At 39.6% G+C, this 19,723-nt stretch overlaps 1 protein-coding gene across 6 annotated transcripts in view; it reads left to right on the top strand.

Annotated features, from left to right (window-relative positions):
• Positions 1–19,723, top strand: part of GRID2 (glutamate ionotropic receptor delta type subunit 2) — a 696,754-nt gene that overhangs the window by 607,809 nt on the left and 69,222 nt on the right. The gene's annotated exons all lie outside the window — the stretch shown is intronic.

The following is a 19,723-nucleotide window of genomic DNA, read 5'->3' on the forward strand; positions in this document are numbered from 1 at the left end:
GCATAAGCTGAGAAAGCAAGAAAAAAAAGAGACAACAATCTGAAGATCTGTTGGCTGGAGAAAATTGCTGCTTTTTTTTTTTTTTTTTTTTTTTTGAGAATACACATTTTAGCTCAGTTTGCAAAGCACTGATAAAGCTAGGGTTTGCCTTTTGTATTATAAAAACCTCCTCTGTTTTCCTTCCCAAATTATACTGAGGGTTCAGGAGAATCAAAAACCAGAGCACACTAAGCATAGCACTCAATACAGTCAGCGGTGTGTTGACAAATTGCTTTTACCTGGAAAAAAACAACAGATGTGTAATACTGGCAAGTAATTCTGGATTATAATCTTTGATTTCTAATTCCTGGAAACATGGCAGTTGCTGTCTTAAAACCTACACCATCAAAACTATCTGGGTTTTGTCAGGTTCCCATGTTTCTGCTTCCCAGGAATAAGCACTTGCAAGTGACGTCAAACAACCAAGCTGCAGTATGTGAGCAAGCCAGAAACACTCCAATTTTAAAATACCTAAGGGCTTGATTCCAAAGAATATACATACCCACCTATGTGTGTGCAGTTTCTCTCCTTTTCCCTTACAGGAAGAGCACAGAGAAAGGTTATCTGCCAACTGCTGTTCACAGGAAAGCTTTTGGGAGATCATATTTGGATTGCTCAGGAAGAAAGTTCTGTTGATTTACAAGCAAACACAAGAAATAACACTGAAACTGTCCCTTTCAAGAGTCATTTGAGATACTTCTCCCTCAGCTGGAAGATGAATGTGATGATAAAAGCTACTCTTAGGCATGGAGAATTAGAGTAGAGTGGAATAAAATAGTTCCATTGGAAGGGACTTTGAAAGATTACCTAGTGCAACTACCCAGCCTCTTCAGGGCTAACCAACAGTTAAAGTGCGTTTTTGAAGGCATTATACAAATGACTCTTGAATGCTGCCAGGCACGGGGCATCAGCCATCTCCCTAGGAAGCCTGTTCCAGTGCTTCACCACCCTTATGGGTGGTATCCTCTACAAAAGGTAATTGATAAAAGGCAGGGACTGTGATCTGTAGAATAGCTTGAAAGACAACATTTTACAGGAAAGAATTTGTGGGTCCCCTCTGCCTATATATATATATTTCTTAATGCTCTTTGGAGCCTTGAATGAATTTAACAGGCTGCACCAGGGCTACTAACACAACCAGATTATAGTTCTGGACAAAACAAACCACCAGGTGTCCCTTTGTTAACCAGTGTGAAAGCATCACATAACAGTGAGATGTCTGGGCCCTGCTGCACTCTCTCCAAGGTGAGCAGGGTTTGCAAGTAGCTGTCATAAGATGACAGGGTTAGACGGGCAGCTAGGCATCAGGTTATTGAAAAGGCTTAACCAAGCATTTTTATTATATCTTAAAATCCCACTGTTTTGTCTCACTTTTGTTCTTCAAATATTTAGAGGAAAGTAGCAGTAGAACTTATCTTTAAACAGGGGGAGAGGGAGGTGAATCAAATGCTGATGTATTTGGCGTTTTATCCCTTGCTCAGCAGGTCGGTGCATTTACTGGACCAGAGACTTCATGTTGAATCGCACCTGTGCAAGTGAGAGCAAGTTGTAGCCAAATGACAGTGATTACATCATCCCATTTTGCAACAGAATGTCTGCAGCATTGACTTCTTTTTCCTGGTGGGAGAGTAAGGCAGGGAAGAAAAAAAAGGATGGAAAAATTGTACTATTTTAAGTTTCTAATGTTTGTTATACATTGCTTCTGTTCTTCTCATAAATCAGATGCATACATATCACTGAGCATCCACATAAACAGCAGTTTACACATGTACATCAGGTCCTTTTAGACAGCAGCTGGTTGGATTTACCTTGAAAGGACAGCAGTTTTAAATACCTCAAAAAGGAAAAAGCCTGAAGAGTGCAGGCACTTTTCTAATTTCTATAGGTTATTGTCTCTTCCTTTCTCAAAGGACAACAAAAAGCAGTTTAAGATCCATATCAGAGCAAAGGAAGCATTCACTTGTTTGTCCTCCTGCTTTGTCAAATCAAAATGGTTGGGGAGATATCTGTATTCCTGCATATGCTTGGATTATTCCAGAAAATTGTCACTTTTGCCTCCTTTTTTTTCTTTATTATTACTAAGTATTTTGTGTATCTCAAATTGATTTTCTTTTTTCTTTTCTTTGTTTTTCTTTTTTTTTTTTCTTTTTGCATAGGTTATGAAATATGCATCCCATTCCGTCAAAGGAATCCCTATTTTCAGGGAAGTTATTTATTCAGAGGGGATTTACCAAGGCCTAAGTCATGCCTGCTTAAACATTCATTGAGGACACCAAGAAAATCATTTAGGCTTAAACATATCACATTACATACCTCTTTATGTCTTCTTAAAAAGCACATTACCCTGCTTAATCCTTTACAAGCACCACAGGCTTTCCTATCCTTGGAACTATTCCCGTTTAAAATATAATGAAGTGCTTTCATTGTGCCCCTGTCTGCTCTTTCTTCCCTAGAGTATAATAGTGCCTAATGCCCTATCCTACCTACCTCATTCCTCTGAACGAGACACTGTAGCCTATAGCATCTCCATTTTTTCTCAGCAGTACAAAGTGGAAAATTCCTTTCCCAGGCTGCATAGAATCAAAATGCATTTGTAACCTCCGTCTGTTTAACTGTGTGGCAAAATATTTAGCTTTTAGGAAACATGAGGATGACTGCCAGGAGAATTAATGTTTTTTGGATGGTGCAATACAAGAAACTCATTTTACTCTCTCAGTTCCAGTGCATTCAAATTTCCTCCCTAAAACTCATCACAGTATCAAAAGAAATTTGGTCTTGACATTTTCATTTTCTTGTCATTTTACCTGTATTGGAAACACAAGAACAATTGCTGAGGCTTTTCATTTTCCCCAGATGACTACGGATGACAGTTTTACATTCCTGAGAATATTCTTAACAGTAATAATATTATTGTTTAAACTACCTATGAATAGGCCATAACAAAGCTTTGCTGAGGTGATTTTTCTGAGGAAGAAATGAGTAATAGTGATTTGCATATCTGTGCTAGAACAAATAATCAATAACTGGACATAGTTATTCTTCATTTGCAACAGTAATGGCATCTGTTGATGGGGCAGAAAACTCCTAAACTAGGTAATTAATCTGATTTATTTACCAACTTGCCATTGAAATTGTTGTTCTGCTAGCAGATACACTCCTCAAACTACAGAAAGACCTAGTTAATATTTTCAAGTCCATGCATCTTTGTTATGGACATCTCTGGCAACGCAGCTAGCCAGTCAAAGAACACCAAAAACAGGTGATAACCAAGCAGACTTCTTATATATTGAACCTGTACTGTGGTTCTGTAGTGGAAGGGAATAGGAAATGAAAAAGGCAGGAGCACATAAAAATGTTGGAACTGCACTCCAATCTCCTATATGTCTTCTCTCCAAAGGGATCAGCTGCTTTGCAAAGTTTTTAGATAGGAAACTAATTATCAGCCCATACGCTGGTTTCTCTCTGCCTCTGGAAGTGATGCTTCTTGGACAGATGAGAAGTTCTGTTGCTTCTCCACTAGTAATAATGTTCAGGAGTACCCTTAAGACATTGATGTGTTCAGCCCTACAGCTGAGGGTGCAATTTATTTATTTTGCAATTACGTTTTCCTTTACGGTCTATAGTTTGGAGTTGACAGGTGCCTAGGGGTACCAAACTCACCTGCCATCCTTGCTTTGATTTGTCACGGATGGTCTGTCTCTGTCTTATTTGTGGTATCGCAGCCTTTTCCTGGAAAGCAAGTCTCAACTCCAAGTCTGAGCCCAATTTACCATCAATGTGGTGTTAATAATGACAGGACGAATGCATGATCCTCTGGCACTATAATGTTCAAAGTACCATAGTTTGTCAACATGCCAGTTTAAGGGGGGAGTGGATTATATCTCCTTGCAAAGCATGTTTCTAACAGCCTTATCACAACTTGGCTCCAGGTTGCTTGAATCTCAAGAATAACCAGCCTGGAGAAAGATTTTCTTCTTCAATCCTGTTTATCTTTGCTCCTATATCTAGGGTTTAAACAAACTTACAACAGGGGAAAAAATGCAGATTGCTAAATATCTGTCCAGAAAACACTGTAAGTGTAGTATGATCTTATCTTCAGGCATTATCAAAAGGCTGTTAGTTATCTGAATTAGCCTAGGGATCAGGGTGTTTGGGATGTTTAATAACTGAGCTGTGATGGTTAACAGAGTATGAGGAAGATTCTGGATGTAGTTTCAAAAGTAAAGCGTAAAACTTGTCTTCTTGTTGCCTCATTTTCTCAGTATTTAAGGTGGGCTCAGCAAAAGGCTTCCTCTGACTCATGAATTCCATGAATTCCAAAACATATTCCAGTTTGATCCCAATTGAATTTTCTAGAGAAATTTTTATCTGGAGCGGAATACCTGTGGAACTTCTTATTTTGTGCATTTTGGCTTTATTCCATTCACAATTTTAGTAAAAATTTGAGTCAGTCTGCATATCAAAAAATAGATCTGCACACGTACTCATCCAACAACCAAGCCAATGAGTGCTGTATTCCTTTTATCTCCAAAATTTCCTGAAAACTTAATCTTAGTTCACCTTCTGTTTCATCCCACATGCTCTAAAATGTGCCTTCCACCTTGTGCTCTCACCACAATGTCATCTGAGTTACTAATGAAAGTTCAAAGTACAATCTGTAAATCCCTGTCAGTCCCTTTAGCAGTCTCAGATGTCACTAAGTGGCATCCTTCTGTGGTGACAGGCCATTCTTCCATCCATGACTGTTGTTGCTTGCTCTCCCTCTTAGTCCTGTTATTTTGGAGAATTTTTCAGGTCTGTTCAGTTTCTGTGGGCCATGCTATTTCTGAGACCATAGTATTTTCTGTCTGTAGCTCATCCCTGGGGATTCTCAAGTCAAAGAAATTCACCTGGTGACTCCAAAACCTTGCATTTCTGCTTCTCCTGCTTGAGCTCTTCGTATCTGAAATTAAACATGTGTGTTTTGCTCCAATGTCTTTCATGGGTGTCTCGCTTTAGTTAAACATAAATAAAACCCATAGTAGCTAGCTTTACATCTTCCACGTGGTTTTACTTTCTATTTTCTTTCTTGTGGCTTTTCTTTGCCCTAGTTTATATTCTGATGTCAGTCATTATCAGTTTATTTCGTCTTAATTTTTGTATCCAAGTGTGTATAGGTTTTTCCAGTTTACCCTTCTTAACATGTCTGTGATTTAGCCATACAACCTCCAGTTCTTTAATACAGCAGTTTTTATCAGTTTTCTCTGAATTTTACAAAGCACTCTTCCTGCGTTCAGTTCTACTGAAAATGCTCCCGTATCCACCCCCACCTCCCATCCAAAAAAAAAAAAAAGGGGGGGGGGGGTCCGTATTGGTTTTCAAGGCCCCTCAACGGTCAGTTGGCACTCCACCTATAGTTTTCTTATTTCTGAATTGAAAAATCATTGGTGTGAGTTTCCAGTGCAAGAGTGCAACTCCTTTCTCTTTTAAACATATTTCTGCATTCTCCAAGGTATGATGTTTTCCCTCCAGGCAGTCATCTTCTTCAAATGCCTTCATGTTCTCCTTTATTATTGCACTAAGAAAAGCCTAGGTGTACTAGGTCTCTGGTGTACTATGATCACGGCCTATCCACTGAGCCACTCTGTTTTGTTGTTGCTTCATGCTTTTTCCCTTCATTTGCCTTACTTTATAACTACCAAATAAGAAGGGAGAAAATTAATGCTATAGCGATCTAAATACCATCATAGATATGACATAGATGTAACTGAAAAACTACTATAACCCACAATAAACCAATTTCATGAACACACCCATTACCAGAGGAAGGGTATTTCTCAGAAAACAATCTGTCTTTGTCTGACTTTTGTGCCTTCATCACAGAATGACAGTATTGTAAGGGCTGGAAGGGACCTCTAGAAATCGTCTAGTCCAAACCCCCTTCCAAAGCAGGCTTCCTAGACCAGGTTGCACAGGTTGGCATTCGGACAGGTTTTGAACATCTCCAGAGAAGGAGACTCAAAGAAAAGGTATAGCCTAACTTCAAAAGATGAGCATAGGAGCTAAAGTTTCTAACAGTCAGGTACAATAATAATAAAGGAAGGGGGAGGAAAAATGTTTAGGCTGAGCAGACAGTCCTTATTTTCTCTCATTTCTACAGCTTCCTTGTTGCCAGCTATGTTTTTCCCTTGGATTATCTCACTTATAAACATAATTGCATCTCAGAGACATTTTAATAATCTTGAAGTTTTCTTGCTCTCAGACAAGCCTTTGAAAGCCAGGTTATTTAGGCATCCCACCCTGTTATATCCCTTCCTTTCTTTGCTTTTCTCTTAAAACCTTGCTTCACTTAGATCATCAAACTGTCACAACTACAACAATGTTCCCACTGCCTGTAACTTTGGGGGCCTAATTTAAGTGTCCAGCTTTCATTCCTAACTATTGTAGACAGACAATTTTCTTCTCTAGAGAATGGCTGGGAGTGCCTAGGCTGGGAAGCTATTTTTCTTGGTGGCTTATTTTGTACAGTACCTAACACAATAAGATCATGTTTTGCAACTAGAAAAGGCAATAAAAACAGAAAGAAAAAATAAAGAAAAAGAAAATAAGGAATGGCAAAATATACCCTATGGAACTAATTTTGCTTGACTCTTGTAGACCACCATTCTGCAGAGAACTGAGATCAGACTTTTTCCTGCTATAAACAGGATGCTGACAGCCCTCTGAGGGCTGAGCGTGAGATGGGAGGGGTTCCCACGCTTCACCCTAATGGTCAGACATTAAGTTCATCTCACCTTAGGCCATCTCTAACCCTGTAGTTATCTTTCCACATGACAGACCCAGAGAGGAACCTTCATCTCCACCGACAGAGGTTTGTTGGTGGAGATCTCCATTGAGGTTTCTTTTGTTTAGAAGTGGACTAATTAGGATGACGCTAAGAAAGTAAATTCTGGGGCTCATCCCCATCTTGATGGTAGATCAGCTCTGTGAAAATGTTTCTGTGTCCCATCTAAGCACTGTAATCCTGACCACCTTGTATGGGAACTGCTGAGTCACAGCCTGAACCACTGATTGAGCACCTGTGAAAAAGACCTGTCAGCCATGGGAGTACAGGTGAAGGCAATTCAGATGTGTGACTGGAAGGGGTGGAGCCTGGCTCCACCTCTCATAGACCTCATTTAAGGGCTGACTGCCACTGAGAAGGATTTCTTTCTGGAGATTGCTCTTTGGTGAAGCTTTCTCTTACAAACCTAGAGTCTTCTGATGCAGGTGAGCAATCTTCTTCTGTTCCTTTATAGTACTTTTCTATTGTGGTGGTCTGTCTGTCATCACATCTTTGTTGTAACACTTTTCCCATCATACTGTTCTGTCCAACTGCTACACAACCACATATGAGAGACTTCAAATTTCTGACTAACTAAGCAATGTGGGTGTTGATTGCGTCTGCGCTGGCAAGTAATTAATGGCTGAAACACCAAGCGTTGGCCTGAAGTAGGGATTTTTTGGGAGTGGGAAATTTTGGAAGGGAAAGGGGAGTAAGAAATGTGACAATTGGAAAATAATTTTAAAATAGGGTTCATTTGCAGTCTGTGGTTATGAAAGCTGAACATAAATATATTAGGATAATAAAACTTTATACCTAACACTTTTGTTTTTCTGCTGAAGTTCTCTCAGGTGGCTGTGCTCTGTTTTATGGAGGCACTTGGGAGAAAGAGTGACTTAAACAGAGACAGATATTGAAAATATCCCTATTTATGCTACCTCTAAGAAAGTAACTGTATTTAGGCATATTTGGGTCTAACAGAGCGATACTGGTGTCATATTCCTTTAAAAGGAAAAGTTTTCTGTGTGTTCCTTATGTGATGAGTGTAATTACTATGTGGTAGCAGAGGAGAGGTCTAAAAGAGAAAAAGCTCTCATGGGTGCTGTTATGAACCATCTCATGAGTGAAATACAGACTTTGGTAAAGTGTGCAGAACAGGAGATGTCTTTGTAGATATATTTGTTACTCTCTAAATTAAAAGCAAAACAAGATGATGTTCTCCGTTCTGTTTATCAGCTGCAAAGCCTGAGAAGGATTTGAGAGAGAAACCCTTTGGGGCAGAAATGTTCTGAGGGCCATTTTGTTAGGGTATCTTTTTGGCATTGTTGGAATGACTTTGTTCCTGATGTGGCATCTGACAATAAAGCATATAAATACAATGTAGGGTGATTTTTTTTCCTATATTATAAACTTTTACTGTTTTTTTCCAACACATAGATCTACTTTTTATGCTATTACTATAACTATACTCAATATTTTCTCAGTCTTTCGTCTATGACTTTGTCTTTCTAAAAGATAAAAAGAAAAAAAGAAAAAAGAAAAAAAGAAAATGTGTGACCAACATCTTTAAATGACCAAAAGCCGTAGAGGGATAAGCAAGCTGTGCTGAGTTGTTATAAGCACAGTGAACCTCACCTCATGTGTCTGTAACTTGTGGTGGGATTTTTAAGTAGCAGTACATTATCTCAGGTTGTATTACTGCAGGGTGACATTGAGCTCAGATCTCGTGGCTCTGCTGCATTAACATCTATTGTCTTCAGAAACTGAATGTGCTGTTTGCATGTCATTCCTCTTTGGCAAGTGGTCATTTATTTTGATCTAGTGGGAACTGGGATAAATGTGACATTACAAGTCTTGTAATCCTTTAGGCCTATGAGATTGCTTTTTATTAAGCAAGAGAGACTCCTGATGGAGGTTACAAGCTCCTAAGAATACACTTTCCCGGTCTTGCCTCTCAACTGTGTGCTGTTTCTGTGCAACCTTTGAGGAAGCAAAGTTTGGGCTGAGTAAAATCTAATTCTTGAAGAGTTTTCTACTGCTTAATCCAAATTGCTTCTTGTAGCCATTTTGCTGTGGGAAGATGACAAAAGTATTTACTTGGGCAGTTTTTTCTTTTGTTTCCAGATGCAGTTCTATAGACCTTTTTCAAAATAACCACTGGAAAATATCCATTAAAAATTAGTGCTTCCAGAAGAAATAGAAATATGGATTGTATCTCTTTCCTTGCTGGTGCCTCCTTTCCTCACTCATGCAAAGCAAGAGCCACTGCTCCTTGCTGTGCTGTCTCTGGGTCTTGCCTCCCCTTCTGTGGTAGAAAGGCATGGCTGTGCCATTATCTGTTCTTTTGGGATCTTTTTATTTTAAGAGAGAAAAATCTTGTGCCTGACAGAGAAGAGTAGTTGGGTGTCTGGAGGGGTCTCATGTAGTTACAGGAGACATGAAAGGTGTTGGGTGCCTCTTATTCTGCTCCTGTGAGCTCTTATTTCTCCATTTTATCTCCATTAACTTAGTGCTTCTTGTATAGAAGTTCTGTAATATTTCCAGGTTTGTGGAGATGAATAGTACCACAATACCAAGGGCGTGTGGGAGCTACACAGACTCCAAGAACTTGACTCATTAATTTCCTTTTGAATTCTCTTGACTTTTTTCCCCCCTCTTGCTTTTCCTTTTTTTTCTTCCTGCTTTTTGACTCTCTATTCCTTCTGTTTGGATCCCAGCTCTTCCGACTTTTTCCCAGCTCTCAGAGCCTTTCTTCTTTGCCCACCTCACCTCTCTGTATGCAGTCACACATCTCCTTTGTTATCTCCATCCCTTCTCACTGTCTTGCTGCTTATCTCTGCAATGAATTTTGAGACTTTCAGTTCACCATCCAACAAAGCTTTCCGAAACTCTGGCTGTCACTTTGAAGCCAGCTTCAGGCTCACTGTATGGTGGGCTGCACTGAGGGCATACAACGCTCAGATCAGGGGAAATGCAGGCTCTGACTAATGATCAATAGATGGAGACAGGAGAGCATGCTTGCTTCAGGCACAGAACTTGGTAATATATTCACTTTCTTGCTTAAATGTTTCCAGCTATCGTTTCTATGTATTAACATATTTTAATAAAACCCAAATACATTTTGATGCATTAGCAAATGGAAATGATGGGTTTGGATGTAAGGTTGTTTAAAGGATACGTGTAGCAGAGAGAAAGCTATGAATAGAAGCAGTGAGAATGGGATATATAAAAAGCACCACATATTTCAGATCTAAAGCATGTCTTGGACAATGAGGCTGCAAAGCGGAAATGGTGAGAGAAGTCTAAGAGGTAGCGGAGAGATCTTAGTTGATATCTGTGGAGCTGCTATAGCGATTGCTTATAAAAGAGCTTGACCTAGCAGGCTTATATCATTTCTGTTAAATAACTTGTTACCAAACAAAAGCAAACAAAAATCTATTTCAGAGATCAGCAAATGGCAGAAAGTACATCTGTAGCATATTTCCTAAGACATTTAATAGTCCCTCGTGAAATCAATCAGAATTTTTCAATTCTAATAGTCTTACAGCTGTAATAGAAAAGCAAAAGAAGAGAGCTCTAGGAGTTTCTGCAGCTCCTTTGATAGCAATTTTTTAGATTAACACGCTTAGATAAGTCAATACATTAATAAGCAAGTTTGTAGGTGATGAAATGCTAGTGAAATAGTAAGGATAGTGCAGGAAAATTAAACTGGAAACTGAAAGGCTCTAATAGCATACTTAGCAAAATCAACCTTTCCTAGGAGCACCTTCCCTATGAGGACAGGCTGAGAGGGCTGGGGCTCTTCGGCCTGAAGAAGGCTCTGGGAGGACCTTATAGCAGCCTTCCAGTACCTGAAGGGGGCCTACAGGAAAGCTAGGGAGGGACTTTTTAGAAGGGCAGGTAGGGACAGGATGAGAAGAAATTATTTTAGATTTAGACTAGATATTTTGATGGATTTCTTTATTGTGAGGGTGGTGAGACACTGGAACAGGTTGCCCTGTCAGGTTGTGGATGCCCCCTTCCTGGAAGCATTCAAGGCCAGGCGGCATGGGGCTTTGAGCAACCTGGTCTATGGGAGGTGTTCCTGCCTATAGCAGGGGGTTTGGAACTAGATAATGTTAAAGGTCCTTTCCAAACCAAACTATTCTGTGATTCCCATCTCTAGCATATGTAAGAATCAAGTGCCTAACTGTCAGAAGCTTTAAATAAATCAGATTGCCCTTAAAGTCATCCTAATCTCAAAACAAGAGTAAATACTCCAGTGTCGTTTAAGATAACACCTAGTGAAATAAAGTGTAGAAAAGTTTTAATTTTTCAAGTATAAAGCAGGAGTTCAATACTCTATCTGAAAATTCCCCAAAACGTTGCCCATGTTTACAAACTCCAGGTCCGTGTTCCTAAATACCTGTGTGCATTTAAACACAATTATGGGTTGTAGAGTCAGAGTGATCTCTAGGGACCAATCTTAAAAGATCTGGTCTGGGAGAGTATGAAAGCTATGCAAACTCTGCTTCTGGTTGTTCTCTAACAGTGTCCTAAATGGTCAAATTAGACACAGCCCAAAATTTTCTAGTAAAGCTCCATTTTGTAGGAATGTATCAGTTTCCTGTGAGGAAAATAAAAGTTTGTTTTGCGCTTAAGTGGGGAGTGTGGAGAAAAGAAATTTCAGATTTAGGGGTTCAGACTGAGTGAATGTTGCACAGTGTCCTACAGAGTAGATTGCCAACCATATGATTAACTTCTGTGGGCTTAAATCATACTTGTGAAGATAACGTTTGGTGTTTGGGTGGCAGGGGGTTGTTTCTCTAAAGGATAACTGCAGGAGCATGCAGTCTGCAACAGTGAGGCTGTCAGGCTGCATTGAGCTCTGGGCTGGGACACGAGCAGTGGCTCCTGTGGGTTTTGTTGCTCTCCAGCCTTATTCCATATGCCTCCTCTAGAGTGATGTGAAATGCAAACATACCGCTTCAGCTCCCAGTAAATATTTCAGACAGTTTCAAATCACATCCAGCAGAGCCAAAAGTTTCATGCAGTTTTCCTTCCTAATGTCTGTGCAGGGGCTCTGAAAGTGTTCTGAAGAAAACTGGGACTCTGTGTGAGTGCTGCAGCTGTGGATGGGGCTGGGAGTGGCCCAGAAGGATATTACTAGGGATGCCTGTCCTGCCATCATCTAACTGAGTTCCTCTGGGAGTGTGCAGATGGGCTCTTACAGCGTCCACAGTACTTCCAGCTCCTTCAGGTTGCACCTGGCTGGAGGCACCAATGCAGCAGCACTGGTGGATGGGCAGAGGATCAAATGGGTGGAGAGAGAGAAAACCAGATCCCTCAGACCCTCAAGATGAGCATGTCAGTATGATGAGATAGGCAATAACAAAGCAAATGGAAGAAGACTTTTCATTCTTTTTAAAAAAAAAAAAATTTACTATGTTTTTTTCTCTCCAAATAAATTGCCAGCAGGCAACTCTGTATTTGAGTTAGGTGGCAGTTGTCTGGTTTGAATATGTGATTGGCAGTAATTCAGTGTCTTTTTAATAGCCAAGATATGGGAGGAGAGGATTCAAGTGCTATTTGGAGTGTTTTAAGAAGCCTTTTAACCAGGCTGTAATCACGTTTCATTCTCCTATCAGTTTGCATAAAATGGCTGATCCAGATAGACAGCATGACTCCTGTGCTGGGATCACAATGGCAAGAGAAAGCTGTTTACTATTCCTGAATCCAAAGATCTCCTGCTGCAGAGAGGCTGATTGGTGTATACTCTAAGCCCAGGGTGGTATTCTCTTATAATAAGTTTCTAGCAAGAATTCTCAACTTGTGAGTAAACAAATCTAGGATGTGACACCTTCCCCCATCCCTGAAGGTGCTTAAGGCTAGGTTGAATGGGGCCCTGGGCAGCCTGATCTGGTAGGTGGCAACCCTGCCCACATCAGAGGGGCTGGATCTGGCTGATCTTTGAGCCATTCTGTGACCTTCTCAAGTCCTGTCCCTAACCTTGATAAAAATTCCCTAGAAACCTCAACATCACTCATCAAGTATCTTTCCCCAGTGCTGGCTGCAATTTGTGGGTATTTCTTTGTGTAAGAGATGGATGGCTGGGACAGCCTTCTTGTGCTTGATCCAAGGTCCTACAGCATGCTTTGGTCCAGATCAGACTGAATTTACCACCTGTGTAAAACACTGGAGAAAATCATGTGTCCTGCAGCATGGAGAGAGGGTGTGGGTGAGTTTCCTACACTGCAGGTAGTCAGAAGGTGATGACAGATTCAAATTTGAAGCCCTCTAAATTTTGTTTCATGCATACCAGCTGTCCTGATTTATGTATGCGTTGATAAGAATGCTGGGCTGGGCTTCTCAATGGGCACTGCTACCCTGCCACCACATTCAAGGGGCTTCACTAAACGTTGATATGAAAGGACAGCAGTCTGTTCATCTTCGATGGTAGAGAGACATGCAGATAGTGCTTGTTCAAAAAGCAGAATTTGACATGGAAAAAAAAAATGCTTATGAGCCACAGTATTTTAACAATCAAAATTTTGGCTTCAGGTGTTAAAATATCGCCCAAGCGCTGCCTTTACATGCAGATTATTATATAAATCTCTCTTGGAGACCCATATGTTGCTAAGGAAAATGTCTAAATGTTTCAGTTCATAGCATAGTCTGGAAAAATAATGTTGTTGCACGTTAAGCAAGTATAAACAATAAAGGCAGGAATAATTTCTCACACAAGGAAGTGTGAGCATAAGTAAATGAATATCTGCAAAATGCGTTTAGTCCTTCAGATGATGCTATTATTAAACTGAATGTCTGGGCTTATGCTATAATTGTGCTAAAAGCTAAATGAAGGAGATGGTTTTCTTTAAACAGCATCTTATTCTTGATTAGCTTGAATATTAAATGCTTTTGAATGTAATGAAGTCAGCAGCAGATGGAAAACAGAGCAGGAAAACAAAAAAAAAAGTGGAATATGATATGAGATCATGGAAGGGAATCAAAGCTGACATAAAATGAATTCAAAAGATCTCATACTGGAATTCTGGCTAAAATAATATTTAACATTTGTTTGGGAATTACAGAAGTTGAGGAAAATACTCAAGGTATTGTTTTCCTTCCAGAGATGCCAGTAACAGTCTTGATTTAGTGAACTGTACATCTGAATGTGCCCTAATTCCTTGGTGTAGAGAGTATCCCTGATTATCAGATGGGATTGCAGTTTTGCAAAATAAAAATAGCATTTAAATGAAAGAAGTAGACTCAGTAGTAAACTACAGCTCTGTATTTGCATCTACCAATTTGGAAGCTGACTTGACTATTCCAGTCTTGGTCATCTGAATAATGTGAAGGGGAAACCTCGTAAGAGCAAGAGTTATTTTACTATCTTGGGACATCCAGATCCATTCCTAATTGAATGGAGAAAAATTACATCCAAAAAAACCAGGAAATGTTGAACTTTATTCTAAAAATAATCCTAGGCCCAGTGGAGTTTTGTGTCCTGTAGAGTTTTACATGCTTTTTGATAGGTACTATGTCAAATTCTGTTGTATCCTTTCACAATTTATTTTGCAGACATCCAACAACACTTTCAGCATTTTAGTTATTATTACTCAATAAAATTTGTAAGCTGTGAGGTGTTTCTAACACCCTGTGACAAGTTTTATGTGCATTATGTGGTTGTGGTTCTGATTTAATCTGCGTCATATGATACTCATTCTGTAGTTTCTTTTATTTTTATTATGCTCTTGCTGTACTTTGTCTTTACAGGTCTGTTTTATTTCTCAGTGCATTCAGCTAGAATATCGTTAGGTCTGTTCCATTCTGATCGTGTACCCCATGTAGATACAAAGTCCATTGAACTACTCATTCAGTAGCTGTCAAATATAGATGCCTGTTCTGGGTCTTAGATTTCCATTGAACCTGTATGCTTGTGCTCTAAATATTTTGAAAAATGACAAAAAATAACCATAACTTAAAAGTCAGAAGAGACAAGAGGAAAATATTGCTTTTATCATCTTCAGGTACCCTAAAATATTCTCTTCCTAGATGTGCCATCCATAAGATGGGAGAATGTGTTTCCATAGTACTATATTCCCCTCTGCTTTCTTGTATCCATCTTGTGAATTGAACTTTTTCAAAACATAACGTGAATGAGACAGCAACCAAATGCTACACTGGATTTGATGTAGAAGTCCATCAGTAGGAAAAATGCCTTCCATTTGTGTCTGAAGGGATCATATTTTCAGAACAACAACCCATATGTGTGCAATTGCACTGCATATGATGTTGATGTAACTGAACAGGGAAAGGAGATATATCTGTGCACAAATACTGTGCAGCTGTTTGTCTGGGTGTGTGTGCAGACCCTGCCATTCCCCTGTACACTGTGGCTGTGCATGTAGATGCAGGCACACAGCTGCTTCTCTTGAAAATTTGGACAGGAATTCAGCACCAATTTGTGAAAAGCTCTGTACCACCCTCTAATATTTCACTCAAAGTGAAGATGAATATTCTTTCCATTTAGAAATTAGTATCAAAGGAAAGGAAAGTATGCCAATACAATAGATCTGGACAAGAAACTATCTAATGCACTTAAGAAAGATACATACCAGTGACTAAGATTTGCTGGGCACTTTGCTATCCATGCTACATATCCAGAACCCTGATTTGCAACAGTATTCAGCCTGCATATACCAAAGAAATCTCATCTGATGTTCCTAATTCTAGGCAAAGTACTACTTCATTCTAAGAAGGCAAATCACCTCATTGCATTGTATCATAGCAATTCAAATTGAAAATTCCTGTACCATCACTTTTATTCCATTCCTTTAATATTTTCAGCCCACTTTTTTCATGGATTGAAGAGGTTTCTTTTTTTTTTTTACTGCAGTAGGAACAACTATTTGGATTTAACCCAATAGTATTGTATACTTTAAAAAGCACACCAATGGCACATAGTGTACATATCAAACTCAGATGAAGAGAACAAGTAAGACTGGTTGACTAATTGCATTACATTTAATGTAATTCCTCTTATTTGTGATGTGATAAGATTTCAGAGCAGATTGTGTCTGAGTTTGAATTTGCAAGGCTCAGGCACAATGTAAGGTCTGGTCATCATGGCAACTTACATCTTCCTATGCAAAATCTAGAGCGAAGCAGGAAATACGATGATTATATTACTGATTTTATGTTTAGATTTTTTTTTAAAGATGCCTGCAAACATACATCAAGTGAACTAGAGCTGTCATTTTTGTTGTTTTGCAGTGGAATATTACAGTAACTGAAACTGTCTGAGAAAAATATTTTTTTATAAAACATCATTATTCTTGCTTCCAGAAGCTCTAGAATTGCCAGCATCCCCTTGTAGGATGTAAGTTTAGTTTAAAAAAAAAAAAAAGTAAGTTTTGATGAAAATGCTTTCTCCTTTTAAAATGTTCGTCCGTTGCAAGGAAAGTAAGTCAGTTTGAAATCAAGTTTTCTCAAATAAACAAGTCCCTGCAAGAGCGTATTTTATTTTCCATCTGAAATTTTTCAGTATTTCTCTGTAACTCTGAATTTTGAAAATTCTTGTGCAAAAAAAACAAAAAAAAACAACCAAACCTGTTCTCTGTCCAGCTCCATGTATCATTTTCATTAGCGCTTAACCTACCTCTCTGAATTTGTGCCAGGTGTACTGCCCAGGAATTTTTTGTTGATTGTGCTTTCAGAACAGTGGAGGGATTAGAAATCAGTCTTGAAAAATATGTCCTGAATGAATCCTCCAGCACAGTAAGGGAATGAGTGATTTTATTTTTTTCTTCTGAGAGTTTTTGAGAATTCTGTTGCGAGTAAACTCTTCTTTGGTGTCTCACCTATCACATGTGGGCAGGTCAGGATGAATTAGAGACAGATATGATGGGAGTCTGCATCTTGCACTGTGTTCACAGTGCTGTAGCCTTGGATGAGAAGAGGTGACTGCTCAGAGATGAGCAAAGTTGCATACACTTTCAGGCACAGGCTGTAAGCATTTTGATGCTGCATTGCTTGTCCTTCTCCTGCAGCTCCTACTATTGTCTGTGGGTCCTGGTATGCAAAAGAAAATGAAAACATTAGCTTCGATTTGCCTAATTTCCTTTCCTGTAGGTTCAGAGTATCTTTCCTGATGACTAAAATGCACTCAGGAGGGATTCTCTAAAGAGCTGACAAGCTGGTGTTGGCACAGTGGGCTGGCATTAGGAAACCACACATTAGAGGAGCAACAGCACGGTGACTTGGGGGCAGGGGAATGTTTATTTGTGCAGCATGCATCATCTGGGCTATGTGGTTAGAAGGGACAGACCCACCTGTAGGAGACCTGATGGGGTTGCTTTGCTGGAAATACCATATGGCAAAAAGTGTTCTGTGGGACTTTTCTGGAGTGTTTTTCTGGAAATCATTCATAATGTTGGTCTTTGCAGGAACCTGAGGTTACAGCCAGTTGAAATAAGTACTTAAAGATGCCCAGTGGTAGCCTGTATTGGTATCTCTGTTGTCCTGAGAGTTCAGGTGTTGCAAGAAAGTAGAAACACCAGGGGCATGGGACACATGTCAACGTTTGATAGTTCAGCAGGGATGGGAAATTACAGGCTGCTTCTTTCCACTGCCACTTGAACCACTGCACTTAAGAGTCACTGGAGGGGAATGATCCCTTCACAGATTTTTCAAGTCTGCCAAAGTCCATATGCAAACATGCTAACACAGAACACTGAGCTGTGTGATCCAAGCCTGTTTCTTCCTGTTCCTACTAAAATAAAGGGAAACTTGCTAAATTGCTTTGCAATTTAATTTCAGAGGGGAGAGGGGAAAAAAAAAAAAGAGGGAAATTATTTTGGAGTTTGGAAACATTGTGTTTAGATTTGCAGTGCTAAAATGGCTCCATCCAAATTTAGGCAGGAGATTCTTATCAAAAAGAGAAGGATAAGATGGTTTAGAAAACAAGATAGGTAGAAAATTACCTTCTGTGACTCATGGGCTGTCTTAAATCCTACTACCCACTCTGAGTATGGGAGAGCCCTCATAGAAGTAATGCAAAAACCTAAAGGTTAAGTCAAATTCTTTAAAATGAGTTTCTAAAATGAAACTTTTTTTTCCTTAAGTAAGCATTCACTGTGGGATTTTTGAGTAATATAGGTGGTTTTGCAAAGAACTTTATCATGCTTAAAGTACTTTTTCAGATAAGAATGGTGTTGATGAGTAATTTCTTGACTTTTGTGTGTGTTTTTTTTTTTACTTTGCAGTTGGCATTGAATAAGTATTTCTTTGAATAAGAAATAATGTCAAAGAATTGCAGTTATATGGATTCTGCTTCCATTCTAAAGCATAGCAGAACCAAGTGTGGGACAAAAGCTAGCATTGTACTGGACTGACTTAATTTGAAGAGGGATGCTGTTTCTCTAAATTCATCTTTGCCTATCTTTTTCCTGATACTCTAATTCATGGAACTTTACTTTTTCACCTAAATGAAGAGGATTAGAATGTGGGAGTACACAGATAAGTGTTCTTTCATTGTGGATTAGCTGCCCCAAAAATATGAATATATCAAAAAGAAAAGTCACTTTAGTAAGTTTGTCTCATTAATGAGACCGCCACTTGGCTTCCACAGGTCTAAGTATTTGAGGAACCTGAAATGGTTTCATAGCACTTCTGCATATGACCTTGTAGTGCAATGGAAAGTGCAACAGTAACAGCAGAGCAACAAGATCCCAGGCTGCAGCAAGTGAGGATTTGCTCAAATGCAACAGCTGTGGGCACAGAAATAGAGGAAAAGTAACTGCTTACTTTCAGAAGACCTCAGGTATGCAGAGATCTCCAGCAAGAAACCCTCCCTTCCACTGCCAACCCCTAAATGAGGTCTGGGAACGAGTGGATCCTGGCTCCACCCCTTCTGGTCACTCAGGTACACCGCATGCACCTGAGCTCCCCTGGGTTGGCCCTACCTTCGCACCAGGTGCTCAATCACTGCTTCAGGCCATGACAGCTTTTCTGCTATGGAACTTCAGTGGTGATACACTTACAATAGTCTCCAGTAATACCCACAGTAGTGATTTGTCATGAAGTAAAAGAGAAGGTGATTTAAAAAAAAAAAAAAAAAAATAGGCTCCTTACCTTTGAAAGGCCTGCCTGGCAGGTTCTTTATTTTCTGTGTTTTTTTTTCCCATTTTCCTTCCATCTGAAATTACCAGCAGCTGTAATGAACCTGCCTGAAATGAAGGTGGTTCAGCGACCAATGCAACCAGCTGCCCTTCTGGTGCTCTGCTGTGATTACCTGGACAAGAGCTGACTCCACTCTCCCACTGCACTCAGAAACTGTACCTTTGCCCTCCACTCTGTTTTGCTCCAGTTATTAACTTTCAGGTGCATTTAATTGCAGTGGCAAAAGGTGACTGCATTGAGTACGGGAAAAGCTGTCTAACACAAAGGCTCCCTCTCATCACAGTGCTCTCATGCCTCAGTAATTCTTCCAACTCCAGATGAATTATCCTAGGTCTGCCCAGCGTGACAAAAGTACATGCAATTGTGAGGCTTTTCTCGAGTAGATGGTGGCAGCTTGCATGAAAGGAATTAATGCTTCTCTTGATGAACTTTTATCTGGACCAAATAGCTGTGCCGTTGAAGCTGAGATGCCAATGTAATGAAAGATAAATTTCATGCAGAAGAGGAGATGAGGTGGGGATTTCTAACCTCTTCTTTCTTCCCCGAGGCTCCCCGGAGGTTCATTTCCTGCTGCTGTTCACTCCTGGCCACTAAACTCAATAATTCTTTTAGAAATGATTCGGCACTTTTCTGTTTGATGAAATAGAAAGAATAATTTTCAGTGTTTGCCAAACAGTGGCCACTGAATTTAAGCATCTTTCTACGGAGTCTGCAAAATGA

The sequence above is a fragment of the Gallus gallus genome, chromosome 4, assembly GCF_016699485.2.
Source record: "Gallus gallus isolate bGalGal1 chromosome 4, bGalGal1.mat.broiler.GRCg7b, whole genome shotgun sequence".
Lineage (NCBI taxonomy): Eukaryota > Metazoa > Chordata > Aves > Galliformes > Phasianidae > Gallus > Gallus gallus.